The 14,055-nt window shown below is 38.5% G+C and overlaps 1 protein-coding gene across 3 annotated transcripts in view; it reads left to right on the plus strand.

Moving 5' to 3' along the window:
• ADD3 (adducin 3) overlaps window positions 1-14,055 on the plus strand; it is a 103,885-nt gene that overhangs the window by 45,252 nt on the left and 44,578 nt on the right. The gene's annotated exons all lie outside the window — the stretch shown is intronic.

Below are 14,055 nucleotides of genomic sequence, written 5' to 3' on the forward strand. Positions count from 1 at the left end.
AGGGTATTGAGGTGTCCTGCAAGTTCCAGCCCCAGTGAGGTGAATATTCCCTCTTTGTACAGTGGGGTACAGGCAGCAGCTGATGATAAATGTCATCAGAGAGTGTGGTGATTGCAGCTTTGACTTTCTTCAGGGCAGTTAACAGCAGCTAACTGCTCCATGTACAGTTCCTAAAGATGCAAAAGGAGTGGTATGAAGATGGCAGAACCTGACAGCAGCCTGGATTCTACAAGCTGGAACTGGGGACTTTTATACGTTTTTCAGACACGTCTGTTAATGTCTTACAAGTGTATCTGTGGTATAGATAACATATATTGTGTTGTGGTCTTTATCTTAATAGGAGCAAACACTCTTACAGTGGAATATTTTGGGGACTTGAGTGCCTAATCTCTTATCTGAAGTATTTTTTGTCTAGCACTCTTTTCTACAGCTCCCCAGGTCTTTATTAAAATAAGACAGTGTTATAACTTGCATTTTCATGTCTGTTATGTAACTAAAAAGACTGTATTAAAATAATCTTGTTGCTGGCACTTGGATAGGGTTCTTTTGAAAGATTTTTCTTAGTTGGAGAAAGTTTTTCTCCTTTCTTTGCTGTGAAGTATTATCTGTGAGATGCTACATGTACCTCGCAAATGGAACACTATGAGGCAGAAGCAAGGAAGAAGTCAAAATATTATCACTTCATCAAAATGGAGAGACAATGGCTTTTAGTAATAAAAGCTGATTTTATACTTCTGTGCACTTCAGACTGAGAGGAGCTGAGTTGCCTTCTTCCACTAAGAGTGCATCAACTTGTTACCTGTGAGTAGTGACGTAGTGAACTCTGGTCCTTTCTGCCCTGTTGATGCTAAGTTTGAGTTTCTTGTAGCTGTGTAGGTTGCTTGTGCCACACATGCAAAAGCAGTTTGCTACAGAGGAGAGTAGAGTTTATATGGAATTAATTTCTCAAATTTCTACTATAAATACAGCTTTTAGAGACAAGTTACATTAAGTCTTTGTGATTGATTGAAAAAATAATGGACGTTTTCTTTTTGTTTGAAGAGTATGAGAATTTAAAAGAAAGGGCAGCGCAACTTACGGTTCTGGTAAGAACAAAGTATGTTCAGTTCTTGACCTGCTGGTGGTAGTTATGCTTACATTGCAGGTGATACAGAACTACTCTTATCTGTTATTTGGACAGAATTGAAAATATAGGAGAGCAAAACCTGTCTGCTGTCCGAGAGCAAAACCAACAGTGTTGTCACTGATGTGTTCATCAATAATGCCTTTTATTTCAAGAAACTGGGTAATTTCTTGGTCCCTTCACTTTTGCTTTAAGAGCATTCAGTTCATTGGTTCCACCTTGAAACTGAGGTCTTCTGTGATTCTTGGAGTATTTAAAGTACAAGATGTTTTCCTGGGATCTTGGGAGACTGCTAGACATGGAGCCCCAGTGTGGCTGCATTCCCTACAGTGTTGGACTGGCTTCTCCTGCAGGCTCTTGGTAAGATGAGAAGCTGGCAAAAGGCATAAAAAGGAATTAATGTGTAGCTGGAAAAAAGATACAAGGGACTCTTAGACATTTTATCTGGCGTCTCCAGTGCTGAAGGAGAGGTTTCTATCTCTTTGCTCATTTTAGACAAGGGATTTTACTCTTGACTTTTTTTGCCCCTCACTGTGCAGAACCTGTCAAATCCTTTTCCTGACACTTTCTCCCCCATCAGTCCCTCAAAAAGACTTCAAAAGAGATTTTTCCCAACTGCAAAAGGAACCAGGCATGGCCTTTCTAACTCACCCTACATTTGAAGCATTGATAAGTAACATGTGGCTGGCTCCAAACTGCTAACTTTCCCAGCCATTTAAAAAAACACAGACTATGATTTTAAAAGAAACTACAGGATTGTTCTCTCTTCTTTGCAGTTGCCTTCGTGCAATATGTCCCAAGAGGTTTGATTCTTTTCTGTCTGAAGCAGTGAGAATTCACTACTGTCTTTCTGATTAACACATATTGAAAAGAAATGTCAATTTTTAAAAACTTTTCCATATGGGAAGGTTTTTTTTATTCATAATCTGTGTCACGCTCTTTAAGTTGTAACTTTCTTTTTCTTTAATGCCTTTGGATCATCACTATTTGGAGGTGCCCTAGCAGAAAGAAAAATATTATTTTTAGAACTTGAGACTCGGTAAGAGGAGCCTGGAATCAAAATCTACTGTCTTGCATAATTGTTTAAACCTGCCACGGAGTTTGGCAAAGGTATAGACTGACAGGTCTTTTCCATGAAATGTGGTTGGGGCTTCATCTTTAAAGACAGAGTATGCCTGAGGACAGCCCTGGTCCTTTTAATAAGAGTTAAGCTCGCTTGAAAGGCAAGGCTGAAGATGAAGAAGAACATAACCTGGGGGGTTTTGAGCTTATTCAATAAGTCCAATCTGATGAATCTCATTATAATGATGGGAGAGCATGGTAAAACAATGACCTTCTTATTTCCTGCTCTAAGGAGCAATCTAAAAGTAAACTGTACAAAAATACAGTAAGATGCAAGACTAACATAAATCTGTTTTCCAATCTATCACCTGAATTGATTTTTCTTTTAAAAAATAGTAATAAACCCCTAATCCCTCCCTGAAATACGGATAGTGTAGCTGTATTGCCCATTTAACTTGGTCAAATAAAATTCAACATTGTCTCTTAGCTGTTGGGAAAGCTGCACTCTCTTCATGTTGTCCCACATGGTTTGTGTGAGGAGAGCTCAGATCTTGAACTATTGAAACATTCCAAGGGTTTGCTTGGGCTGTTTTTGAAAACATTTCACAGAACTGTAAGATTCAGCAAGTTGGTAAAGTTGATAGTTCTTTTTCAATGTCTCTCTCTCTCTGATATTAAGCATATTTCTAAGCTGCAGGTAGCATTACTCATTTAGACTTTTAAAATCCCCTTACACGTAGTACTGAGGAAGAGGTCATAGTAGGGCAGAGCAGGACAGTTGCCAAAGTATTTTTGCATGTTACCAGTGTAGAGTTGACTAAACCTTTTGTCTGTGCCTTACTGAAGTGTCAACCTCTAGTGTCCCATTCCTGCCACCCACACACACCCTGTTTTCCAGGATGACTGCAGCAGCTCTGCTGAAGGTCATGTTCCTAACTAGGCTGCAGTAGTGTTAATAGTTTTGAGCCCTGGGCTTTCTAATCCTTGAGAGAGGCTAGATGTGTTTGTGGGACTATTTTAAGCATGCTCTTGAGTGCTTTCCTCCCACCCTGCTCAGTGCATCTTTCAACATTCCCTCTCCATTCTCCAAACAGCTCTCACCCTTCCAGCCCATCGAGGAGGAATTGGGATGAACATTGCCTCAAAATCCCTTTAGGCATTATGTTTCCTAGGGTCAAGCAAGGGAAAGTGTTTAATAGGTGTTTACTCCTGAATGTACAGTATTTCATGCAAACATGGCAATACTGTGTTCTCCATCTTCTGTCAGCTACCAGCCCTGATGGAACCATGTTTAATCATCCTAGAAGCCTGGGGTCCCCTGGTTAAATGTAAATTTATTGTCCCCTCTGAGCCCCATTGTCAGTGAACTTCCTGATTTTGGTCAGTTTTTTAATTGGTGCCGTTTAAGTTGCCCAGATGTGGCTCTTCAAATGTCAGTGACTGTAGATAGTCCTGTCTGCATGAATGATGAAACAGAATATGTGACACAAATGTATTTCTGCCTTAAATGCCTGTTTTCAGTAAAAAGAAGTTGTCTTGCAATCTGATAAAAAAGACAAAATTAAACACGGATTTGGGCTTATGCCCATTTCATACAATTATGTAATCTGATACTTTTTTCTCTAGAGAATCAATTTAAAGCTTTTTTTATTCCTAATATGAGAAGTTTCATTGCATAGAAGTCTGAGTCTTTGATTTTTTCTCACTAAATATTTGTAGTTGCAGACAGTAATATTTGTTCATGCTGTATCTGCAATCTGTGTTTTTCTTGTTTGGATTGAAAGGTAACCACATTAATTGTGAAGATGATTTGCATTTAACGTCCTGCATTGGTTGGTCTTCTCTTTCCTGTTGAGATGAAGAAACACTCTGGAACTCAGTTCCTGTTTACTTGGCTGTCTCAGCCTTGTCCTGTGTGGATGTGGCAATGGTGCTGTATCTCTTCCACTTCTCCAGCTTTCCCTGCTGGTGGTAGTGCTCGTGCTGAACTGAGCGGTTCACTCTGACCAGTTCACCAAAGCACTGGAGCTCTGCCCAGATACTCATAACAAATGAAATAAAATGTGGGATATATACTGTGCAAGTTAAAGTAATCAAAGAGAATTAAAAGAAAAAAATAAAAGGAGATCCTGTTCAACATTTCTATAGTTGTTGCCTTTCTCCTGAAAAAACACTTGCTTTGTGTGTAGCTCCTGTTGCTTTTAGTACATAAGTGAAAGAGCTGTGGGGTTGTTGGTTGTGTTTTTAATAATTATTTTAAAAGCACAATAATTTTCAGCATAGATTGTTGCTACAAAATAGAACCTGGTTCTATGTAACCTTGGCACCAAATGATGATTGTCTTGTCTCAACAGAGCCAAACCTAAACTTTCTCTGACATATACAGACTAAATTTGAGCACTTGTACTGCTTCTCTCACTGTGATGGAAAGCTGGAGTAGCTTAGAAGTTGAGTATGAGGAAGATTAATAAGTAAAACAGGAAAACATCACTTTAGGATACTTCCAGAATTGCTGCTATCCATAGCAGTAAGGAAGGCTTATCCAAATTCCTGCAACCTTTTAAATGCGCATAGGGTGCTTGAAGTAAAGATCCCAATCCCTCCTCAGGCATGCTGCTAATCCCTGAGTTTGTACAGAATTCTGTAGCTGTTACTTCTGCTGAGGATTTAGGAAAAAAACATTCAGGCTTTCCAAGGCAGCACAGCTTTCAAAGGCTTTATTTCACTTATGTTAAAATACTGATTTGTTGGTGCTGCTTTTTTTTTTTCCTTTTGTCTTTTGCTTTTTTTTCCTCCATGAGTGCCTGGAACGTGTTGAAGAGTGTTGGATTGCTCTTTGCTGTTTTCCGTTTCCGAGGTCCTTTTCATGGAAACAGTTTGCTGGCAGCAGATAAGTTTCTGTATCTCGTTCCCCGTCAAATTCCTCAGTCCATGTGATAAAGAGTTTCATGGGAGGCAGGAGGAGGAAGAGGATAGCATTCATGTGAATTCACTAATTGCAGCAGGGAGCATAGGAGCTTGGTGGGCACCTCCAGAAGGAATTGTAGGGAGTTGCTGGGCATGGGAGAGAAGCAATGGAGCTCTGGCATTCACCACACAAAAACCTTTTCCAGCTGACACAAGGAGGCTGTTAAAAGTTAGCAATACAGATTGTTTTATCACATCCTGTTAATTATAAATTAATGAAGAACAGCTCTGCAAAGAAGAGCTGATGTAATTCTTTAGTTGTTTGTGACATGGCGATCAGATTTTCAGCTCTTTCTGTATGATGATGGAATTTAAGCTGGAAATGCTGTTCAAAATTGCACACTGGTATATTTTAAATAATCAGGCTTATAACTGCAAGAGAACAGATCTACCTTAAAATTAAATATTTTTTCCAAAAGATAAACTCATTCTATTTTGCTAGCATTATAGCTGCTAAATAAATGGCTTTAAATGTGTCTCTCTACATCTACCACATTGTACTTAATTTTTTTTAATTGCTCCTTGACTTAGGAATAAATCTGTCCCTGGTGACTTAAAGCTCCTGAATCTTTGTAAAGCATAAAAAACCCAAATGTGGCTAGATGTGTATTAGCTCGCCATTGTGTGTTTACTGTGGAGATTGTTGGATTTTATCAGGTTTGGCTTTATTAATCAGCTGAATAGAGTGAATGAGAAATATGTGTTTTAAAACTGGATTTTTTTTCCTAAAGTAGTTGTAAATCTTGAAACTCTCCCACTCAATACCAATTTAACTTCAGCAACAGCCTGTGGGTTTGTGATTTTTTCCCCCCCTTCACTTATTGAGCTGTACTCAAAAATTATAACATCCTTAGCAAATGTTGATATTTAGAAAGTCAGGTTTTTTGTTTCACCTCTGCTGAAGCTGGATTTGCATAACTTCTTGACAGTTCAGTTGTAGTAACATGAAGGCTTTCTCTGCTAATGACCAATGACTCTTCATGGAAAAGAGTCTGTTAAATGTGGAAGTAAGTTAAAGGCTTGGCTTTGTTGTGTGTCAGGTTAAAACAAACACAGTCAAGTTCTTTGCAGCTGATGCTCCCTTAATTCTGCTCCTCCTGCTAACTGAGACTTGCCAGCACTCAAGTCTCTGCTGGTTATCAGCGTAGAGTGCTAGGAACTGTGATTTGTGTTGTGTCATCTTAGGCTCAGGGGAGTCTTGGTTGAAGGGGAATGGGGTAAAAACAATCACTAACAAAACATGAAAGTCTGATTTCTTTATGCTCCACATTCAGGAGCAGTTTTGCAGTGGTTGACAGTTGCTGCTATTGCCCAGTGTCTACACCTTAAGGTAGAGATAAGGAGAGTTTCAGGTCAAGAAGTTCAGTTTGAAGCTTATCTATACCAGTATTTGGAGTATTTATCTTCATTTTAAATTCATTTTAATCATGTTTTTTGGACTACAGTAGCGCAGCTACACAAAGTAGTGAGTGAATTGCTGAATGAAATGTGTTTATTCTCCATGGAAATGGACCACTTATACTTCACAGAGGCTGTTAGTTTAGATTGAGTTGATTCTTCTAATAAACTAAAGCAGTCAATTTCTCAAATATTACAATTAAACATCAGTAAAACAAATCCATTTGCATTCTGTTTGCAGTGTTTGAGTATGTATTCCTTAAAAACGAAAAAAAGTATTGAAACATTGTAACACACAATACCAGTAGTGGTTATACTACATTGAATGTATTCCTTGATGTTTGGGGCATCAACTTGCTACCATGAAGGTATGGAAGGAAGCAGTTTTGTGTTTCCAAAGCCTGAAAGCCTGTGCATACAAGTCTCCAACTTGCTGAAGGCAGTGGCTTCAGAAGGCATCAGTGTTGCTCTCAGTACGTTTGTGTCTGGGATAGCAAAGCTGTTCTTCCCTGGCTCCCAGGAATGTGTTTGTATGATTCAGGTTCAGTGGTCTGAGCTGGGGGACTGAGCAGTGCAATTTCCCTGCCAGCCTTCTGCCTTTGCTAGTCATAAAAATGAAAATGCTTGTTATAAGGAAGTCAAAGCCTGCAGGTAGCAAAGTGGCTTTTAAAGAATTAAATAGAAGTTGGATAAAATATATACCCATCTACTGAAGACTTCGAACTTTCTGTTGTTGCTACTTTTTCTTTTTAAGAGGCAAGGAGGGGTTTATACAGGGTTTAGGAATCTCTTAGCAACAAGGAACCATCTTTCAAAAGCTGAAGTTTTTGCTGAAGAAAATATAAAGGGGAAAAAAAAAACTCACAAATTAAATTTTAAAGTATAATAAGTCTGGCCAAAAGATATTCTGAGAAACAATTTGCTAAAGATACCAGAGCCAACAATAAATCCTTTAAATTGAATCATTTCAAGTACATCAGGAATGAACATCCTGCCAGACAGACTGGAGAGCTGATAGATGACTGAACTATAGAAGAAATACATGGTGAAGATAGGGCACAGGAAAAAAAGCTAAATGATTTTTATCCAAGATGACTTTCCTGAGAGATTTTGGGCAGAAACTTCACTTTGTAGGTCATCTTTTGAGAATTGGTCTCAAATTGAAATGTTGGTAAAAAGGATTTTTAGAACATAGAAAAAAAAAAAGTAGCAAATTGCCAGGAGTAGATACCATTTACCCAAGAGAGCTTACAGTAACCACCAGTGACAACACTGATCTGGCAACTGTGATCTGTTGCTTAAAATGGCTACGAGATCAGAGCAGGAAGATAGGCAAACACAATTTCAGTGTATTAAAAGCATTCCAGGAATAGCCAGGGTACCACAGACCTGCAGGTCTGTACAGGCAAGTTGGTATGTTTCATTAGGAACAGAGACCACAAAATTGGTAAACACGTGGGCAAATATGCGGGCAAAAACTTATCTCAGGATTTGAGAGAAGTACTCGTGTACATTTCAGATAGATGGCCTTTAACCTTGGGGTGGGACATGGAGTTATTTAGGTCTCATTTTCCTCCTCTTCAGCTTGCAGAGTTGAACTTGCTGTTGGTGTGAAATGCAAAAAAACCCCAATCATTTGCTCTGTCATCATACAACTCTTTGAAAAATGTACTTACTTAACAGCCAGGAACAGAATATTATACCACAATGTAACTTTGTGATAAATTAGATGGACCTCAATAAATAACTGGATTATAGGAAACAGTGGACTGAAATTAACTGTGTTGCCTCAAGAACACTAGATGACACATATGTAATAAAAATCTGTGACTGCTGATGTACATTAATTTAGGTGTGAATGTTTGTTTAATTTTGGTCAGGTTCTGACCACAAGATGTAGGTGAAGCTTACTTTGTGGTACCTGTGGCATTGTCAGTAGACAGACTCCTATGGGATCTGCCAAGTCTGAATTTTCTCCTGTCTGTGTATGTGACTGGCACACATCACACTGAATGTTTGTGACTCTTTCGTACATTACTGATAACATACACTTGTTGGTAAGAAGATACAAAATAAATAAGGTAAAGTGTCATATTGGCATCCTACCAGGCTTTAGGAAGAAAATATTGTTTGGACTAAAAGTGGCTTCAAGCTTTTTCATGGCTAGAGCCTCTTTAAGGTACTTAATGATGGTGAAATAGCTTTAAAGTGAAACCAGCCCAAAGGCCTTCTCCAGCATCTGTCAACTTTGCACCAGTTTTGTACCAAAGAATTACAAAATGACCAAAGGTTACCAGAAAGGTGAGGTTTCTTCCATGGAAATATTTTCTTTCACCAAATCTCTCCCTTAGGCTTTGGGAGTATACACTGTAGATAAAATTATGCTATTCTCTTTCAAGCATAAAACATGAAGTTTGCACCATTGCTATTTTGCACATTGTGTCATATGGAAGAAAGCATATGTTTGTAGGTGGGTACTGATAAGCTTGTATGATTTAGAAAAGTATTCAAAAATCCTCTCATCTTCACCATAGCTTAGTGTTGCGTGTTTGTCATGCATCATGGCAATTCAACCCTGGCTCATCTAACTGTCATATAAGGAGGAGGAGAGCTTAAATCAGCTTTTACAGAATACATTTCAGTGCAGTACATTCAATACTGCAATAAACTCTTTATTACCATGAATACAGCAAGGTGCTTGTAGTGGGCTGATGGATGCGAGGGGTTTGTTGTTGCCTTTGTTCCACTTTCAGCATGAACCATTAAAGGATTTGTACTATAAAGGAATGCTTTGTTTATTTACATGTCATGCTAACACTGAGATGTAGAGACCCTAGTACCATGCTGATATCAAGAAGTGTGAGTTGTGCAGTGCATTTGCTAACTTTTGGGCTCATTTTTCTTTCTTGACAGCAACAGTAAAATACAGAAGTCAGTCTTTGAGATGCACATTAGCTTCAAGCACTTACTGAGAATGGGAGAGAAAGCCTTGTCATTACTTTAAAAATAATTTATGGAACTCGTTAAACACTACTTTCTATTAAGCTTGTTTGCTTTATAGTAGTCTCCATGGATGAACATTTTTGCAATCAAATAAATTTATATTTTGATTGCAAACCCAATAAAACATATCTGCTACCTTTCCTCTGTTCCTCCTTCCTTCACTTTTCCTCCTGTTCTATTCCCTACATGTTGAGATTTTATTCTTTTATATTTTTTGAGGAATTGGTCATATATTTTTACTTAATGATTGTTGTGATGGCAGCTCTTGCACTTGGTATTCTGAAACCTTGTTTGTGCCAGGTGACGGTTTCTCACAGCATATTTTAGTCTACACTCACACTGTTGCCAGATCTTGGGATGTGCTTGGCGCTGTGAGGTTCTTGTTTTATACTGTGTTGTATCTCACTGCTGAGAATTAGTCTGTAATATGTGTTGTTGACTTGGGCAATGTAAAAAAAAAACCCTGGTTGTGAGATGCATAGAAAAGGGCATTATCTTTTGTGCAGGTGAATTGCAAGAATTTAATGAATTGTTTTTATATCTGCCACTTGGATTTTTTCCCCCTGGGCTAGTAAAATAGTTAAGTGATCTCTTCTTACATGTTCATTCTGTATTGCCTGTAGCTTGTCAGTGTTTCAGAGCAGCACGTGCCTTGCATAACATGAGATCTCTGCAATATCAGTGCCTGCTTGTGGACTGTGTGCCTCTGTTGGAACAACTCTTAGTCTATGGCACGGCCAATGAAGTCTAGATAATTACTTCATGCCGGAGAGCGCTTAGTTAGTGAATTCAAGTGGTATGTAATTATCTGAAGTTAGGCAGAAAGAATTGCACTCTAGGACCTAATGGTTTCACAAACACAAATGCTGAACATGAAGATATTAAATGTCAGTACTCAGTAGATAATATAGATGATAAATGAAAACTGTTACTTTTGGACTTAGGAATTTTTCTTTTAAACTGGGAACTTTTAGACATTGAGCAACTTTGTTCCTGATTCACATCTCGGAGAGAGAAGAACTTAAGTCATCCCAAATGACTCACAAATTATTTAACTGTGAAGTATGAACTTCTCTTGCAAGTTCAGATGGTGCTATTTATCCTTAACCATTATGTCTTGTAGGCATTTCTAGGCACAATCAAGCAACTTCCATATTTCAGTAATTAATCCAGCAAATGTGATATGTGTTCATATTCGCCATAAGTAAAACAATTTATCTGTATTGCAGCTGGATGTGAAAATTAGGGACTTTCTAAACCCCTTTTACATTCTCTTTTGGTGTGAAGTTTTTTGCTGTCTATCAAATCTGAGAGGTGTGCACAGCTAAACCTCACTATTCCTCACCTATAAGTCTGGTTTGGGACATAAGTAGTGTGTGGACTTGGAACCCTCTCTGCATCTGAATTTAAGCCTTAGTGACTAAAATTTATCCCCAGCTTGAAGCATCATGCCTAAATTTAAATGGTAAATCCTTAAGAGCCGAAGAATTGTGGTTTATTTCTGGGACAGATCTTGCACGTGTTTAAGGAATACATAGATCTTGGATAGGTTTGCTTCACAAGAGAGAATTTTGCTCTGGAGAAGTAGCGAACTGAAGAGACTAGTCAGTGAAGAGTTGTGTTTAGTTAGCCAGTTGGCATATGTGCACTTGCAAGACTCACTTGAATGATTTCTATTTGTAGTGCTCATCTGAGTTCTACTGATGCCGTGAGACTTACTGTTATCACTTTTAACATCTATCAGTATTTTTCACGGCCTTCTATCAAAATATTGCTGAAAACTGAGCCTGAGAAACAAATTTGAAATCAATAACTGACACCCATTCTAGTTAGTGTGGCTGGGGGAAGAGGAATTTTTAAGCTACATTTTTTTTAAGGCATCTGCAGCTCTGTCACCATTTCCTTCTTTACTGAGATATCTTCCATTTTGAGGTAAGTCTAAAAAAGCCTTTAATCCTTCTGGGATTTTAAAAGACTTCTCCATGTTCTGCTGTTTAAAAATACTCTTGTCTTGTATTGTCCAGTATTTAGAATAAGCGGTATATTAAGAAATAAAATTATTTGCATTGCTGAACTTCATGTGAAAAGAACTAATGGTCTTGGGATGGTGGCCTACGTACCTTGGAGGTCTTGGCATTGCTCAGTGTGATGTGATTGATTGATCACCTCCAGAAACTTTCTCTGAGTGTTTGTAATATGTAAGAAAGACAGGTTTTGCTGTGGCAGACAATAAGCAACATAAGAAATCATCCCCCAGTGGATTTTCCCAATGCTGAGTAGCTAAAAATGAAATTGTGGGAAGAATGATGAGTGGTGTTCTTGCTTTCCAGCAGCAGTGGAACTGTTCATGCAGCAATATAGTGAGATTACATGCAGTCTAAATTCTGCTATGCTTCTGATTTAAAAATGTGCTGCTTCTGTTTACCTTTTATTGAGTCATTTCCCAAGAGAGAAAAAAGGGATGGTATTTTAATCCATTTGTACTAATTTGAACAAATGATTGTTCAAATATCTTCCGTCAACCAAATATCTTCCAGTCAACCATAGGATTTGGATTTATTTTCCTTGGGAAGCTGTAAATTACTGAATGTCCTCTGCTTTTCTATTTTTCAAATCTTAACACTGCATGCTTGTATCATGGTTTTGGAGATTATACCAACCTTCCAGAAGCATAGCTCTAAACTTCAGAGATCCTTCTTTGAAAAGGTAATATTTAAATATTTTGTCAATCTTGTTTTGCTCGAAGGATGTTTTTCTACCATTGGTTTTATTACTGTATGGAGATATCACAGAATGTTTTTCTTTCCATGCATTGGGACACTAGCGTGTCGTTTTAGCAGACTCCATTTTTTCAGCAAAATACACAAGCTGGTACTTCATTGTTTTTTTGTGAAGGGAATAGCCCTGTGATAGTTAATTCTTACCACAGGCACTGGTCTTGAAAATGGTCAAGTGAAAATACTTTTTTATTAGTGTCATTCTTTTGAATACCTGTGCAATTTTGAAAGGATTGATTGCTCCATCCAATGAAAAGGTGACTTGCTGCTACCAAAAATCAAAGAAGCTATTTTTTACTAGTGGTGTTGGAACTGAAGAAAAAAATACCAATAATATATATTAGAAGTGTTTTGCTGTGTGTGGCTTTACCCAGCAAAAAGGAATCAATTTGGAATTTTTATATGGGGACCAACTTAGATTAACAGCAAAAAAATACATGTTGAGTTTTTAAATGTATTAGAGAAAAAAATGAGCTGTTCATGTAAACTGGTGAGTTTGAATGGGAAGAAATTTTCAGGGCTCTAACAGGGTGAGGTTTGTCGATGGTATGAATAATATCCCCCTTTTATATACTCTGTGCCTTTCCTGAAATCCCAAGGGTGGCATGAGGTGATTTCATTCATAGGAAAGACTCTAAAGGACTGAATTCTGCCTTAAGTTCTGGGGCTTCAGGGCTGCAAGTTTTGGTGAGATTACTTACCAATAAGTAGTAATTTCTGACCAATAAGTTTTACTCTAGAATGGATGGAGCCAAGTCTCTATAGCAACTTTGCTGGGAAAGCATGGTCCCAAGTGTAAGTAACAGCTTTTGTAAAGTGCCCCCAGATCTACCTATCTGACATCAGCCGACATAAAAACCTCTTGGCAGAGCTGACACAGACATGCAGGTTTCTGAGCTCATCCCACCTTGTCTCTGCCAGTGATGGTTGTGTCCTCCATGCTGAGCCTGGCTTTGCTAGCAGCTCCCCGACCCGCCTCGGCCTCCCTCTCCCCCAGATAACTTTATCCTCATAAGGCAGATACTCAGTCTGGATTTCATTTCTTCCCTCCAGCTCCGTGTGATCTCGCGCGCATTCCTGACGCGTTACCAGCAGCCCACGTCTCTGAAAGTGCCATATCAGCTTTCAGTGGCCAAAGCTCAGAGGGGAAACAGCCCAGTTCCTCCATGCACAAACAGCTGGGCAATTGTGGATGGAATTAATTGCTGATATGCACTGGGCTGTGGTTTTTTTTTTTCTCTTGTCATTTCCTTTGCAGCTGTGAAAGGCAAGGTTATAAGGCTTTGAAAACAACGCAGACTTTCTCAGTGGAGTAATGTAAGAGTACTGAAATGTATGTGTACATTAGGATTTGCATGCGAAGTAAAACCTCTCCTAAGATGTAACAACCAGCACTGTTGACGTCGATATTCAAATTCCAGGTGCATCTTGTGAAATTAATTTCTGACTTTGGATTTACAGCTTGAGAAAAAAATCTGGTTGAGGAGATTTGGATTTCTGAAAGCAGTAATCATTGTTTTCTGAACATAGGAGTCGGAAGTTGAACATTGAAAGCAATCTGTTATGAAAATGGTTGTATTCCATGCCTACTCTTGGAGCTAATTTATAAAATGGACTGATACTGCTTTAGCCAAATGTGAAACCGTCAGATTGCTGAAAGTCATGTTCCAGCCCAGCAGTTATGGGAAATTTATCACGGGGTTGGAAAATACATATGTTATCAAC

This window comes from Anomalospiza imberbis, chromosome 8, assembly GCF_031753505.1.
Source record: "Anomalospiza imberbis isolate Cuckoo-Finch-1a 21T00152 chromosome 8, ASM3175350v1, whole genome shotgun sequence".
Taxonomy (NCBI): domain Eukaryota; kingdom Metazoa; phylum Chordata; class Aves; order Passeriformes; family Viduidae; genus Anomalospiza; species Anomalospiza imberbis.